Consider the following 17,384-nt stretch of genomic DNA (forward strand, 5'->3'; position numbering starts at 1 on the left):
GAGGCTGATGTGGGTGGATCTTGGCTGCTGGGCTTGACCTCTTGCTGTAGTCTGCTGGTAGGAAAGTGTACTCCTGGGACAAAGGCTAGGCTCTGGCAGTGTCTGCCCTGCCAGAGGAGGGGTGAACCAGGCCTACTCACACCTTTCACATTTAAATGGCATGGGTAACTGACCGTCTGGTCAGTCCTTAAATTGGGTCTTATAAAGAGATAACTTCATGACACAGAATATTATATAATGGTTTCCTTTATCATGTTGTTCTACCTTCTTCTCATTTCTTTTTACTTCAAGACTATATATGACTTTTAATTGTGATGATTTTAGCATTAATGATATTGTATTCTAATGTTAACTGTGTCTGAATACTTTCCAGGAATTAAAAAATAATAATAATTGTTCTAGACTTGATTTTGATTTCATACTTGAAATGCTTGATATCTTCATTTTTATCTGCTTTTTCTAGAATTATTGGTTATATGATGTAGGGATTTTAATCAAAACTTTCCATTTCTCTTAGATATTTGTATGTGTGTCCATGGATGGTTCCAATTTTAATATTGGTGGTTTCTTCTTTTAAATGGCAAATATTTTTATTATATCAGATATTAGTACCAGTTAATAGATTTGTCTTAGTCCTATGGCATGTTTTCATAAATGATATTTATATTGATATTTTCATTTTAATCTTAAGTTTGGAATTCATTTTAATTAGTTATAAAAGGATTATTGATAATTTTGAAAATGGTATTAACTAGGCTCTATCCATTGTGTATAGATATAAATGATAAATAAATAAATGGATTTAGCTATTTTACAATAAATCTTCATTTACAAAAATAAGTAGATAATTAGATTTTGTTTATCAGCTATAGGTTACTGATTTCTGCTTTTTTAAAAAACGGGAAAAACAAAGAAAGTAGAGTTTTAAATTATACCAATATTTATTGACTGGGAGTGTTAATGATTAAGATATTGATGTAATTGATAATATATACCAAGGATATGCACAATTAGAGATAATTAGTTATTTTATAATAGATATATGTGTAGCAGTTATGTTAGTGAATCTAGACTCAAGGGTTATAATCAATGGTTTCATGTTTTATTATTACCATCCATTTATAATTGCTCTGTGTATATGATGCTTTGCTTCCAGTGGATAAAATTAGAGTAAGTTCCATAATTTTTCTGATACTGATAAATTAAATATCTCAATTAACAAAAGGTCTTTTTTAATACTTTATCATAAAACCTTTTGATTTCCCTCAAATTTGTGGCTGCCCCTCTTTTTTTAGCTTATATTGGAAGCAGGTGTGTCCCTACAGTGATAGAGGAAAGTATGATTACCACATCCATTTCCCACCTATTGTGTCTAGATGTCTAATCCATTCAGGTATGCTCAATGGAGAGTGAGGTAGAAGACCAGAATGGAAAAGTTCCTTCTTGAGTTGTTTTGATTCTTGTGAGATAACATTAAGTTTCTTAGTAATATGAGGTATTTAGTATAACTTCTATATTCCTTGGGACCTGTTGTTGGAACATAATGTAAATCTGACCACTTAGCTATGATTCTCAAACTTTAGGGAATAAGTGCTATTTCAACAATTGTTGATGACCGTTAGTTCCCAAGTTTCTTGACAACAGAGTTCCACTTTCATTCATCTAAGATAGAACCTGCATTAGAGGTGAAAACCACATGCTGGACCTGTCACCACTGTAGCCCACATCTCATACAGGGGAATCAACCACATTTTTTTCCTTAAATATTTTGGAAAATCTGGCCCAATCCAACACATTCACATCTCCTTGACCCTAGAGTAAAGAATCCATACTGATCAACTCTCACACTTTCTGCTCTATTGATTTAAGTTAAACATAGAGTCCATTATATTCCCCAATCTTGGGAGATCATTTACGAAGTTCTACAAGTTGGGGAAGGTCTCATTACAACATTGCTCACTTGTTACTGGGGAAAACACTAACAACTTTGAAAATATGAAAAATATTGTCTGTACTGGCTATAGCTTCCAACTCACTTTCACTCCTTTTGTCAGTGAAGATTTAAGACTTTTGTAAATAACTCAATTGCTTTCTCTATAAACCTTGTGCTATGGGTTCTCCTTCTTACCTTTGTTTTAGTCATCCAGGCACAGGGCTGAGCCTCTGAGTGAGAATGCAACTTATGAGTGGCCAACCTTTAAATCTATATGGAATGGTGCTTCCTGGGGCTGCTGTATGTGGCAGCACTGATCCAGTAAAAATAAATTGGAAAACTACTGCTTCAACTTTCAGTTGCACAAATAACATTTGATGCAATTAGGAGTTTGATTCATGAATGACAGTGTCTGTCCCTATATTTGATCATTCATTGAAATCTAACATACTGTAGTTGTTGTCTTATTTGATAAGGCACTTCAGGCTGTCAAGGATTTTCTTCTTTTTGATTAACTGTTTTTCTTTAACATGATGTCATTTTTGTTCTTGTGTTCCTAGTTTCTTCTCAGCTTCACTTTAGAGTGTTTATTCCTTTATCTATATTTAAACAATCATGTTCATTAACCTCCCTCTTGGATGTTCTTCTTTCTTACAAGTGTACATTATCTCAGTACTCATCCTATCAATTCAATTATCATTTATACAATGATGTGTTTAGAATTATATTTTTAGGTCACACACACATTGCCTGTATAGATCTGACTATCTAAAATATCTTCTCAGGTTTTCTTAAAGAGACCTCAAATTTGACATATCAGTAACTGAAGCTTTGACTTCATAGCTCTATCTTTTCCATTTCTTTTTTTTTTTTTTATTGGTTGTTCACAACATTACAAAGCTCTTGACATATCATACTTCGAACAATAGTTTCAAGTGAGTTATGAACTCCCATTTTTACCCCAAATACAGATTGCAGAATCACATAGGTTACACATTCACATTTTTACATAATGCCATACTAGTGACTGATGTATTCTGCTACCTTTCCTATCCTCTACTATCCCCCTCCCCCCCATCTTTTCTTTCTATCCCATCTACTGTAATTCATTTCTCTCCTTATTTTTCTTCCAATTCCCCTCACAACCTCTTTTATGTAGTTTTTTATAACAATGAGGGTCTCTTTCCATTTCCATGCAATTCCACTTTTCTCTCTCTTTCCCTCCCATCTCGTGCCTCTGTTTAATGTCAATCTTTTCTTCCTGCTCTTCCTCCCTACTCTATTCTTAGTTGCTCTCATTATATCAAAGAAGACATTTGGTATTTGTTTTTTAGGGATTGGCTAGCTTCACTGAGCATAATCTGCTCTAATGCCATCCATTTCCCTGCAAATTCCATGATTTTGTCATTTTTTAGTGCTGTGTAATACTCCATAGTGTATAAAAAAAATGCCACATTTTTTTAATCCATTCATCCATTGAAGGGCATCTGGGTTGGTTCCACAGTCTAGCTATTGTGAATTGTGCTGCTATGAACATCGATGTGGCCGTATCCCTGTAGTACGCTCTTTTAAGGTCTTCAGGGAATAGCCCAAGAAGGGCAATAACTGGGTCAAATGGTGGTTCCATTCCTAGCTTTCCCAGGAATCTCCATACTGCTTTCCAAATTGGCCGAACCAATTTGCAGTCCCACCAGCAATGTATTAGAGTACCCTTTTCCCCACATCCTCGCCAGCACTTGTTATTATTTGACTTCATAATGGCTGCCAATCTTACTGGAGTGAGATGGTATCTTAGGGTGGTTTTGATTTGCATTTCTCTGACTGCTAGAGATGGTGAGCATTTTTTCATGTATCTGTTGATTAATTGTATGTCCTCCTCTGAGAAGTGTCTGTTCAGGTCCTTGGCCCATTTGTTGATTGGGTTATTTGTTGTCTTATTGTCCAATTTTTTGAGTTCTTTGTAAACTCTGGATATTAAGGCTCTATCTGAAGTGTGGGGGGTAAAAATTTGTTCCCATGATGTAGGCTCCCGATTTACTTCTCTTATTGTTTCTCTTGCTGTGAAAAAACTTTTTAGTTTAAGTAAGTCCCATTTGTTGATTCTTGCTATTAACTCTTGTGCTATGGGTGTCCTGTTAAGGAATTTGGAGCCTGATCCCACAATATGTAGATCGTAGCCAACTTTTTCTTCTATCATACGCAGAGTCTCTGATTTGATATCAAGGTCCTTGATCCATTTTGAGCTAATTTTTGTGCATGGTGAGAGGAGGGGATTCAGTTTCATTTTGTTGCATATGGATTTCCAGTTTTCCCAACACCATTTGTTGAAAATGCTATCCTTCCTCCATTGCATGCTTTTAGCCCCTTTATCGAATATAAGATAGTTGTAACTTTGTGGATTAGTCTCTGTATCCTCTATTCTGTACCATTGGTCTACCCGCCTGTTTTGGTACCAGTACCATGCTGTTTTTGTTACTATTGCTCTGTAGTATAGTTTGAAATCTGGTATTGCTATACCACCTGATTCACACTTCCTGCTTAGAATTGCTTTTGCTATTCTGGGTCTTTTATTTTTCCATATGAATTTCATGATTGCTTTATCTATTTCTACAAGCAATGCCATTGGAATTTTGATTGGCATTGCATTAAACCTATAGAGGACTTTTGGTAATATCGCCATTTTTATGATGTTAGTTCTGCCTATCCATGAACAGGGTATATCTTTCCATCTTCTAAGATCTTCTTCTACTTCTCTTTTTAGGGATCTGTAGTTTTCATTGTATAAATCTTTCACCTCTTTTGTTAGGTTGATTCCCAAGTATTTTATTTTTTTTTGAGGATATTGTGAATGGAGTGGTTTTCCTTATTTCCATTTCAGAGGTTTTGTTGCTGATATACAGAAATGCCTTTGATTTGTGCGTGTTGATTTTATATCCTGCCACTTTGCTGAATTCATTTATTAGTTCTAGTAGTTTTTTTGTAGACCATTTTGGGTCTTCTAGGTATAGAATCATGTCATCTGCAAATAGTGATAACTTAAGTTCTTCCTTTCCAATTTTTATGCCTTTAATTTCTTTCGTTTGTCTAATTGCTCTGGCCAGTGTTTCGAGAACTATATTGAATAGAAGTGGTGATAGAGGGCATCCCTGTCTTGTTCCTGATTTTAAGGGGAATGCCTTCAATTTTTCTCCATTCAGAATGATGCAAGCCTGGGGCTTAGCGTAAATAGCTTTTACAATATCAAGGTAAGTTCCTGTTATCCCTAGTTTTTCTAATGTTTTGAACATAAAGGGATGCTGTACTTTGTCGAATGCTTTTTCTGCGTCTATCGAGATGATCATATGGTTCTTATCTTTAAGTCTATTGATATGGTGAATTACATTTATTGATTTCCGTATATTGAACCATCCCTGCATCCCAGGGATGAATCCTACTTGATCATGGTGCACAATTTTTTTGATGTGTCTTTGTATCCGATTCGCCAGAATTTTATTGAGGATTTTTGCATCTAGGTTCATCAGAGATATTGGTCTGTAGTTTTCTTTCTTTGCTGTGTCTTTGTCTGGTTTCGGAATCAATGTGATGTTGGCCTCATAGAATGAATTTGGAAGGACTCCCTCTTTTTCTATTTCCTGGAATAACTTGAAAAGTATTGGTATTAATTCTTCTTTAAAGGTTTTGTAAAACTCCGCTGTATACCCATCCGGTCCTGGGCTTTTCTTGGTTGGTAGTCTTTTGATTACTTCTTCAATTTCATCCATTGATATTGGTCTGTTCAAATCGTGTGTGTCCTCCTGACTCAGTCTGGGCAAATCATATGTCCTAAGAAATTTATCGATGTCTTCACTATCTTCTATTTTATTGGAATATAGGTTTTCAAAATAGTTTCTAATTGTCTTCTGTATTTCTGTGGCGTCTGTTGTGATATTGCCTTTTTCATCCCTTATGTTAGTAATTTGAGTTCTCTCTCTTCTTCTCTTCGTTAGCATGGCTAAAGGTTTGTCTATCTTGTTTATTTTTTCAAAGAACCAACTTTTAGTTTTGTTAATTTTTTCGATAGTTTCTTTTGTTTCAATTTCATTGATTTCCGCTCTGATTTTAATTATTTCTTGCTTTCTGCTGCATTTGCTATTGTTTTGCTCTTCCTTTTCTAGGGCTTTGAGATGAAGTGTGAGCTCATTTATTTGTTGGTTTTTCCTTTTTTTTGAGGAATGACCTCCAGGCGATGAATTTCCCTCTTAAAACTGCTTTCATTGTGTCCCATAGATTCCGATAGGTTGTGTCTGCATTTTCATTTATCTCTAAGAATTTTTTGATTTCCTCCTTTATGTCTTCTGTAACCCTTTGATCATTCAGTAACATATTGTTCATTTTCCATGTGATATTGGATTTTCCCTTCCTTCTTTTATCATTAATTTCCAGTTTCAATCCATTATGATCAGATAAAATGCATGGTATAATCTCTACCCCTTTATATTTATTGAGGGTTGCCCTATGGCATAATATATGGTCTATTTTTGAGAAGGATCCATGTGCTGCTGAGAAAAAAGTATATCCATTCGATGATGGTTGGTATATTCTATATATGTCAGTTAAGTCTAGGTTATTGATTGTGGTATTGAGGTCTATAGTTTCTTTATTCAACTTTTGCTTGGAGGATCTGTCCAATGGTGAGAGAGGTGTGTTGAAGTCACCCATAATTATTGTGTTGTGGTCTATTTGATTCTTGAACTTGAGGAGAATTTGTTTTATAAACTTCGAAGCGCCATTATTTGGTGCATAAATATTGATAATTGTTATGTCTTGTTGTTTAATGGTTCCTTTTAACAGTATATAATGTCCTTCCTTATCCCTTTGGATTAACTTAGTCTTGAAGTCGATTTTATTCGATATGAGGATGGCCACCCCTGCTTGCTTGCGAGGAGCGTGTGCGTGGTATATTTTTTCCCAACCTTTCACCTTTAGCCTGTGTATGTCTTTTCCAGTCAGGTGAGTCTCCTGGAGACAGCATATTGTTGGATTTGTTTTTTTGATCCATGTTACCAGCCTATGTCGCTTTATTGGAGTGTTTAAACCATTAATGTTTAGAGTTACTATTGATATATGGTTTGTACTTCCAGCCATATTTGATTATTTATCTCGTTTTTTTTTTTTTAATTGCGTTTGTTTCACCATGATTAGTTTTCCCCCCTCCGTCTGTCTTTACTGAGGTACTTCCCACTGTTGGCTTTGGTTATTGTTTTCCGTTTCTTCCTCGTGAAGTGTTTTGCTCAAGATGCTTTGCAACGCTGGTTTTCTGGCTGCAAATTCTTTTAGTTTTTGTTTATCGTGAAAGATTTTTATTTCATTGTCGTATCTGAAGCTTAATTTTGCTGGGTACAGAATTCTTGGTTGGCATCCATTGTCTTTCAGTGTTTGAAATACGTTATTCCAGGATCTTCTCGCTTTCAGCGTCTGAGTTGAGAAGTCCGTTGTTAACCTTATTGGTTTACCCCTGAATGTAATCTTTCTCTTTTCTCTTGTAGCTTTTAATATTTTCTCTTTGTTCTGTATATTGGATATCTTCATAACAATGTGTCTTGGCGTTGGTCTACTGTGATTTTGTATGTTCGGTGTCCTGTATGCATCTACAATTTGAATATCTGTTTCCTTTTTTAATTCTGGAAAGTTTTCTGTGATTATTTCATCTAGTAGATTACTCATTCCCCTTGTTTGAATCTCTATCCCTTCCTCTATCCCAATGACTCTTAAATTTGGTTTTTTTATATTATCACATATCTCTTGTATGCTTCTCTCATGATTTTTAACCAGCCTATCTGAGATGGCTAGCCTCTTTTCCAGATGATATATTTTGTCTTCATTATCTGATGTTCTAGCTTCTACTTGCTCCACTCTATTAATGATACTCTCATTTGAGTTTTTAATTTGGTTTATGGTTTCTTTCATTTCTAAGATTATGGTTTGATTCTTTTTTATAGTCTCTATCTCCTGATAAAGATGCTTAACTTCTTCCTTTATCTGTTTGTGTAATACATTCTCAATGTGTTCTTTCGCTGCTTGAATTTGCTGTCTTGTATCCTCTTTAAGGTTCCGTTCCATCTGTCTCAGGTGTTCCATGAGTTCTTTATATGACCATTTTTCTGGTGGTTCTATATCCTCCTGAATATTTAGGCTGCCCTGCATTGTTTGCACTCCTTTTCTTCCTTGCTTTTTCATGCTGTTCATATTGTTTCTTGTTCTGTTTGACTGCTGAGTTACTGTTTACTCCTATAAATATATTTGAAGCTTGGGAGGAAAGGTATTAGAAGGGATGGGTAGAAGTCATAGTTCCAGGAAGGTCTCCTTTCAGAGGAAATTTGCTTGAAGTTTCCCAGCAGGACGCATGTGGGTGTATTAATGAGTCTCTCTGATCCCCTTACCACGGAGGCATTGTATGTGCTGCCTCTTCGCTGGCAGCCATGTTCTTCCCCCTCTTTTCCATTTCTTAACATTTTCCATTCACTACATTAAACTCCAGTGACATGTAAAAAACAAATCTGATCCCACACATTATCTTCTTAAAATTTCTCAATAATTTCGCAGTGCTCTTTAGAGAATTTTGCATAATAGCCATGGCATATAACTCCTGTGCGTTTTTAAACTTTTCTAACTGTATTTCCTCATAATGTGACACGTGCTCATTCAAACATGACATTTGCTTGTTTCTATTAATTCAACATGTTGGATCCATTATACAGAGCCACACATGCTTTTGCTTGTCCAGAACCTCTCTCCTCAATCTCCTCTACTCATTTGCAGGATGATTAAAACCAAATCTCAGATTGAAGAGTACATGATTGGGAGAATATTTCTTATACCTCCTAACAAGTCGAGGTCTCATTTTACATATATTCCATGAAGGTTCTGATTATTGCTGTTCTAACACCCAGAAAAAATCCTTTAACTGATTTTTACTATGATTCTTGTTAAGCCTTAGGATAGAGACTCACTTTTTTCTTCATATTTCTACCATAATATCTGATGTATTAATTAATATATAGTAGCAGACTATTATTTAATGAATAAGTAAGCTTATGTTCCTCTAGTGTGTGGTAAAATTTATGAAAAATGAATAAGGTGTGTTTTTACACTTATTTTCAAGAGAGATTAAGTAAAATTAATTAACAATGACTTGGAAAAATAAAGTCCATTGATCTTTTCTAGCAAAAAGTAAACTTTTTCAATATACTTAAACTACAAAGAAAAGAAAAACCAAAGATTGAAAGGATGATCCTATATAGTAAATGATTATATAAACTTTTAATATATGTTAAAAGATAAGCAACAAACCTCTATTCCAGAAATACTAAGTAATTTATTGACTAAATTTATTTACCCAGAATTACTGTGAGATTGACTCTTAATTTCAAATATATTTTTGTATTTAAAAATTGTGTAAAACAAAATTTATATAAAATTTTTTAAATATTAGGTACACTAAAATAATATGCAAATAATAATTATTTTATAATTATTTATAAGGCCATAAAGACCTACCCACAAAATTACAATTATCTTATTTAGTTTTATAATGTTTTATTATTTTTCTAAATCTGTATGGCTTATCAGGGCATTATTGAACATATACCTTAATAATGCATCCTTACAAAGAATGCATTTTCTAACAAAGGTATGATGTCTCCCTTTGGATTTTTGACTGACACATATTTTTAAGAAAAAAAAACAACCCATTTCTATGTCTATGTTGACAATAATATTAGCATGAATAGACTTTTAAATTTTATCAAATTCTTTTTTTTTCTGCTCTGAGGTGGATCACACATTTTATTTCTCTTAAATATTTTTAATCTGTGTATTGTACTCAGCAGTGTTCTAACTATAAAGCATCCTTGTATTCTGAGAATGTTTTCAGTGTTGTTTATTGTGTGTGTGTTTATGTGTATATAAAAGTATGCAGTTATTTTTGTCTATATATATATATACACTATTCCTTAATAGTTCTATTTTGTTATATGATTTATTTTATACACAATGTGTATATAAAGATACATATACAAAATATAATTGCATATACAAATTATTTTCATTAATATTGTATATAAGTTACTAATATTATATGGTGCTTTATAGTTTGTAATTTGTGCTAAGCAGAAAGAAAGTTTCAATTTTTTAAATAAATTCTCCTTGCTCAGTTGTTATAACTAAGCTATATTAGATATATGAACTGTTATAGATTTTCCTCTAGTAGTTGGTATAACTTATGCAAGATGAGAGTGATAATTTCCTTGGATGTACAGTAGGACTTATTTGAATGAACTGGCATTTGAATGATAGGCTGATGTTTTCTATGTGGGATTTTTGAAAATATAGATTTAGTTCTCTTCACATTATGGGAATATGAATATTTTCCAAGTGTTTGTGTAAGTTAAAATTTAAAGAATATGGTAAAATATATTGCCATATTGAAATAATATGGGAAAATTGATCCTCCACTGACATCGACGGTGCTATCTAGTGAAAATTTAAAATTTAAACAGATAAGGAAGAAAACATCTTCATTTCCAAGTATATATTCTATGTGTAAGTACTTTTATGTTATACATATGACATATCACTGGTAGCTGAAAAGAGATGTCTTAGCAATGTAAAACCAAATCAAACAAACTAAATTAAGCAATGTTAGAAAACTATTTATCAAATTTATATTTTATTAATAACATGTTTTCTGACTTCTAATTTATTTAAGTATACTTAAATGACTTTGGAGGGTTTACTAAGGAGCTGTTTTCAAAAGATAAAATTTGCTCATAGAAATAAATTTTTAAATAATTCACTTCTATTTTCTATTGTTAACTCATTTTTTTTTAGTATCTTAATTACCCAAACATTACTAATTTACCTTTGGTCTTGTTCTATATTCAATTTTCTTTTGAAACACTCAACACTAAACACTTGAGGAACAATCTTATATCATTTCATGCAGTTATTAATTCAATAACTTTGTTGTTACTCTAACAAGGAGAAGAATATTACCCCAACATTAGAGAAGATCACTATAAAGTAATCTCATTTTCATGTTATATAAGCAATCAGAATATTTTACTTCTAATTTTCTCAGTTAAGCTAGATACAATTGTTATTGTTTAATAAAGTAAATTTTAATTTATTCATGTATCTCAACTGCTTTATTCAGTATTCTTCTGTGCATCTTGAGCTTTGATTATGAGAAATATTTTTGCCCAGATTCTGTCCTTTAAAAATTGTTTTACTGGGGACACTTTGCTGGCATAGTCTTAGTTTTTAATTTGTGTCAAATGTCTTTCATCAACTGATTTTTTTTCAATAAATAGGTTCTAAAATTGAATGTTATTTACTTCTTGAATTTTAACATACTGTTCTGATGCTTTTGTTTTCTATGTATCAACATAAAATTTCCCTCTTATATGTAAATTTTCTATCTTGGTAATATCATGTGTATCTCCCTATATAATTTTAGTATTTCAGAGCTGGGGATATAGCTCAATTGGTAGAGTGCTTGCCTCACATGCATAAGGCCCCGTGTTCAATCACCAGCACCAAAAATAAATGAATGAATGAATAAATAAATAAGATGATAATAATAATAATAATAATTTTAATATTTCGTTAACTGTGCTCATGGGTATGTATGTACTTCATGTATGTATTCTGTTAAAAGTAGATATAATATTATTCAAAACCCCTTTTGAATTATCACTAAGAATTTACTTGCATTATCCTGTTTAATATTGCCTTTTGCCTATTTATTTTAGCTTCCTTCTTGTGAAATTCTCTTTAAACAACTAATAATTTATTTGTGTAGCATATCTCTGAATTTCTCTGAGAAAATTAAAAAAAATAAGAATTAACCCTTCATCTAGAAATAGCAATACTATCCAGAATTGGCAAAGCACATACACCAAATATTTAAAAAGCTTGAATTTTATAATTCATACTGAAGGACATTCATAATCATACAAGCAATGTTTTATGATAATTAACAATGGGATTTATAAGCTATAAAGCTGCAAAAGCACAGATGACTGCTGAGACTAAATTTAGTTACTAGAAGCTTCAGTTCAAAAAATAGCTTAAAGTATAGACCAAAAAAATTAAAATGTGAGAAAACAAAGGATATGATTCTCAATATAGTCTGTAAAATCCCATAAGTGTAGTGAAAATTGAAAATTATACATGCTTTATGAAAAAATGTCTTCATAGTTAAAGAATCACATTGGGATTCTTTGAATTTCTCATCTACAGAATGATATGGTGAACATTTTGGAATAGAAACTATAGACACCTGAAGGGGAAAGATATCAAATGACCACAGAACCAAACTGAAGGAGAAATAGAGATATTTGGGGGTTTGCAAGTATTCAAAGAACATGTCATCCATAACACATATAAAATATTACAGAATATGTTTTTTTTGGAAAAAAGAGAAAAAGAATGAGAAATTAATAAAGGAACATTTGAAGAAACAACAGTGGAATCAATAAACTTAATAATAGATTCATGAAATAGAGACATCTATTAACTTGATCAGAAGAAAATAACAACAACAACAACAAAAAATGTGTGTTGTGTTGGTCAAATGCAAAACTGAAAGTATTTGAAAGGTCTTTGGAAAGGCATACATATGAAGACAACAGTAAGAGTAGAAAAAACATTCTATTTGTGTTGACTAATTAGAAAGAAATCATGTCTTCCATGAGAAAAAAACATAGTTCCAAGCCGGAATACAAAAATATAGTTCTATTTCTGAGTTTGAGTGTTCAGTGTTAGCTAGGCAAAAATCTTCCTTCTATACCTATACTTTAATATATAAAAATGTTAAGGTATTAAAAATTTAACATTGAATTTTTTAAAATGTATTAATTTTGTTTAAATCTATGATTGCATTAAAGAAGTTTTATTTAAAAAATTTCAGAACACCTACTTGTATTCTAAGAATAAGGATGTTAAATCAAAAACTTTCATAATTCTAAATCCTTTTCACTTTTCAAAAACTACCCTTAATGTATTGTGGACTATTTCTGAACATCAGGGTGGAGGAAAGTCAGATATGTACTATTATAGTATATACAATTATTCTCATAACTACATACTTCAGAAAGTACATACGTGAGCAATTTTATGTAGAATTTTACTCTAAATTTAACCACAGGATTGGGAACCACTCGTGCAAAGTAAATTAATAAATATCCACATTTAACTATGTTGATTCTTTTTTTTTTAAACATATGGTAGGTCCCCTCATAGGCATCAGGAGGGGAACACATAAGTACTGTTCTATAATGCTGAAAATCTATTCAAGAAATAACTATGGATTGCTCATAGTTATAAAATGTTTACTAAAACTATTGGCAATTTTATAAAGTATGCATATATGTATGACCTAATTGTGTATGTTCATTCAACCTAATTGTGTATGTTCTGTTTTAAAGACCTCAAAGGTTAAATTTATCTATAACAGTACATAAAGGTAATGGCCCAAACCAATATTTGAAGTCAGAATATCTTTATGAATAATAACAGAAACTCTACAGATAAATAAATTAACAAAATTTGAAAATATTTGGAATTGAATCTATAAGTAAAATACAAATAGCTTGTCTTTGAAAACTTTAACCTCTAGCATAGCTAGAAAGTTCCTGCAGAGTTAAAAAGAGTTTCATGTATTTTGAACTCTTTGACAAAGAACTGTAAAGTCTTTCGTAGTTTCTTTTTGTAACATTAATGACACTCATATCATCCTGTGATACTAAAAGAATAAATAAAAACTATTTATAAATAGTTGTGTTCTAAGGAAAGAACAGAGAAATATGGTGGTCCACTAAGGGGTTCAGCTAATCCTTTCAAGGACTATGTCTCTAGAGCTACAATCTGATTGATGAGTAATATTTAACTAGGGCCAGGGTTGGGGACAAGCATACCAGTGGGAAGAATTGCATGAGCAAACCTATACAACATGATGGAACATGGTTTACTCAAGAAACTAAATGAGGATGGGGGGACTAGACCATAATGAAGAAAGGGAAAATGAGTTTGCAACAAATATTGAGAATAAGAAGGGATCTCCTGCAAGCAAGGCCAGTGGCCAAGCATTTAATTATGATACCGTGAGATGTAATTGCAGAGTTTGAAGCTGTGTGACATGATCAGGTACATTTCATAAAAGATGCTACTGGCTGCTATATTCAGAAGGGCCAAGAGCAGGGCTGGGCTACCATAGAATGTTAAGGCAAGATCACTGAAACCTGCATTAGGTATATTACTAGATGAAGAGAGAATGACTCAATGCAGAATATATCATGAATCTTAGATGTAGATTCTGATGTAGGAGGATACAAAAAATGATGAGTCAAGATATCAAGCATTGTTATTAGGTATAAGGAATAACACAAGCTGCTGTTTTTGTGGCTCAGTGGTAGAGCACTCACCTAGCACATGTGAGGCACTGGGTTCAATCCTCAGCAACACGTTAAAAATAAATAAGTAAAATAAAGGTATTGTGTCCACCTACAACTAAAAAAAATAATTTTAAAAAAGAGGAATAACATGAATGCATGAGTTAACACTGAGGAGGTTCAATATTTTTGTGATTAAAATAAAAATGAAATTTGGACTTTCAAAGTTTGAGAAGAATTAGCAACATATATCAAGAAGAAATTAATACAATATTTGAATGCCTATAGGTCAGGGGAGAAGTCTGACACTGATGTGAAATTTGCAAGATGTCTGTAGTTGGTTATTTTTTATTGTCTTTTATAGTTCTTTAAAATTAGTGTCTGTGGATATACATGATGGTGAGATTCACTGTGGTATATATATATATATATATATATATACCACATAGGAAATTTAGGTCATATTTATTCCACTATCCTACCCTATTCCATTCCTCCTTCTTTTCCTTCATTCTCGTTTGTCTATATCACTCACCTTTCTTCTATTCTTTTTTTTTTAACCTCACCCCTTATTTTGGATTAGCTTCTTAATATCCAAGAAATCATTTTATCTTTGACTGTTTGGGACTGGCTTACTTCACTTAGCATGATAGTCTCTAGTTCCATTCCTTTATTGGTGAATGCTATAAAGTCAATTTTCTTTATGGCTGTGTAATACTTCATTATGTATACACATCACAATTTTGTTATCCATTCATCTGCTGAAGGTCACCTGGTGGATTCATTGTTTGACTTTTGTGAATTGTGCCGCTATAAACATTAATGTGGCTGTGTTGGCATAGTATGTTGTTTTTAAATCCTTTGGATGTATACCAATGAGTTTTTTGAAAATTCCCATTTGGCTTTCCAGAGTGGTTACACTAAATTGCAGTCCTACCAACAAGGTATGAGTTTGCCTTTCCTTACATACTTGCCAACATGTATTATTATTTGTATTCTTGATTATTGTCATTCTTACTGGAGTGAGGTGAAATCTCAATGTAATTGGTTATTTTTGTAGAGATTAGGGAATGAATGATATTGTGTCTAATGAGATTTTCTTCAAAGCAACAGAGCTCAGGAAAGTTTCTGTAGAATATTATCTCAGTTTCAATTATAAATTTATACAGTGGACAAAAAATGTAGAAGAAAAGTCAGGTTGTGTTAACTTGTAATGAATGCAACAGTGAGAAGCTCACTAGTGATTTCCTGTGAGCTTCTAACACAGGGATTTGCAGGGTACATTGATTGGCTCAGAAAACCTGAAAGACAGAAATAAGATCTCTTGCAGGTTTTGCTGGGAAACTTGTCTATTCAGAGATGGTAAGAGATAAAAAAACTTTATAGTGGCTTGCAGTCAAGAGAATCTATTGTTTGTTTGAGGTTTTGTTAAATTTGGATAGATTGCTTTGGATATACAGGAGGAAACATACCATGTAATCTGTATCTTAATACCTAATAGTGGAATAAAATAAATGCCAAATTTGCTTCAGATCATTTTTCTATTAAAAAAATACTGCTAAATCTGCATTCTACCTCTCATTTTCTCTACCTTATCTCCAAAAAGACAAGGACTACCAGAAAATATGTGAAAGTCATTCCAAAGCAACTTTTATACCTTTACTTTATATAAATTTCTAAATAAATATAGAATTTTGTTACATTCCTTGAAACTTATAAAAACTGTCTTATCTTTACAGTATTTCTCACTTTGACAACAAGCTTTTTAAACTTGAAGTTATGTCTTTGACCTTGATTAATTTACTATATAGATTGAACTCATTTACATTACTATTGTTTACTACTGCATTGTTATAGTAAACTAAAATGTAACTAATTTGTTAATTGTTGAGTAACTTTTAAGGTTTTCCTTTTTCAAAAAAACATTTACACAAAGGTAGAGTGAACTGTCTTATATTTTCCTTTGAAATATAAGATATTCTCTAGGGTAGAGGTTGAAATTTAGAATTGTAATTTACATGCTTTTACTTTTTTTGCTTGGTAGTTTAAAATTACTGTTAGCACCTGATTACCAATTTTACTCTTTCTAAAATATGTGCATTATTATCTCCCTAAATACCTGTGAAAACTTACTGTTATTAGCCATTGATTTCCTGGTTAATAGTTCATCAATAAATCATAATTTACAATTGTAACTATCTCCATGATTATTGGTAAAGTTAAGCACACATTTATTTGATTGTTCTCCATGAGTTTTTAAAACCTATAGAGGAAGTAACTTACTTTTCCAGTAATAGGTGATCTGAGATGTGAATTTTAGGGGATCCTGGGTGCAAGAGTCATCATCTTGAAACTCTCCTGTAAATCTAAAACTATTCACAAGCCAAGTTTGTTAAATGTTAAAATAACAGTGATGATAAAGATGATGATAACAATAACAAAGAAGTGGAAAAAATGTATATTTTACATGTCATGTATTTGTAAATATACATAAATATTTTCCTCAGATTAAATTTTTTTTAAAGAGAGTGAGAGAGGAGAGAGAGAGAGAATTTTTAATATTTATTTTTTAGTTTTCAGCGGACACAACATCTTTGTTTTTAATTAGGTTTTAAATAATAATGAAGTTAAGTCATCACCATAATCAAAAACCTGACCCACATAGTGCTTACCATGTACCCACAAGCACTGACCTAAGGGCTTTGAATACATTATCACATTTATTCACAATATTATTGCTTAAGAGTTTATATAATCATTAGTGATGTTTTATAGATGAATAGAGAAAGCCCCTTTAAACTTGAATGTGACCTATGATTATTCAGATAATCGTGATACATCCTGAATTTGAGAAGACTTGCCCAGAATTGGTGCTAGTCTCCTTGATTAAGACTTTGCTAGCTAGGAACATTGGTGACCCCCTATAATCCCAGAGGCTTGGGAGGCTGTAGCAGGAGGATTGCAAGTTCAAAGCCAGCCTCAGTAAAAGTAAAGTGCTAAGCAAATCCCTCAGATCCTGT

This window comes from Ictidomys tridecemlineatus, chromosome 12 (assembly GCF_052094955.1).
Source record: "Ictidomys tridecemlineatus isolate mIctTri1 chromosome 12, mIctTri1.hap1, whole genome shotgun sequence".
Classification (NCBI taxonomy): domain Eukaryota; kingdom Metazoa; phylum Chordata; class Mammalia; order Rodentia; family Sciuridae; genus Ictidomys; species Ictidomys tridecemlineatus.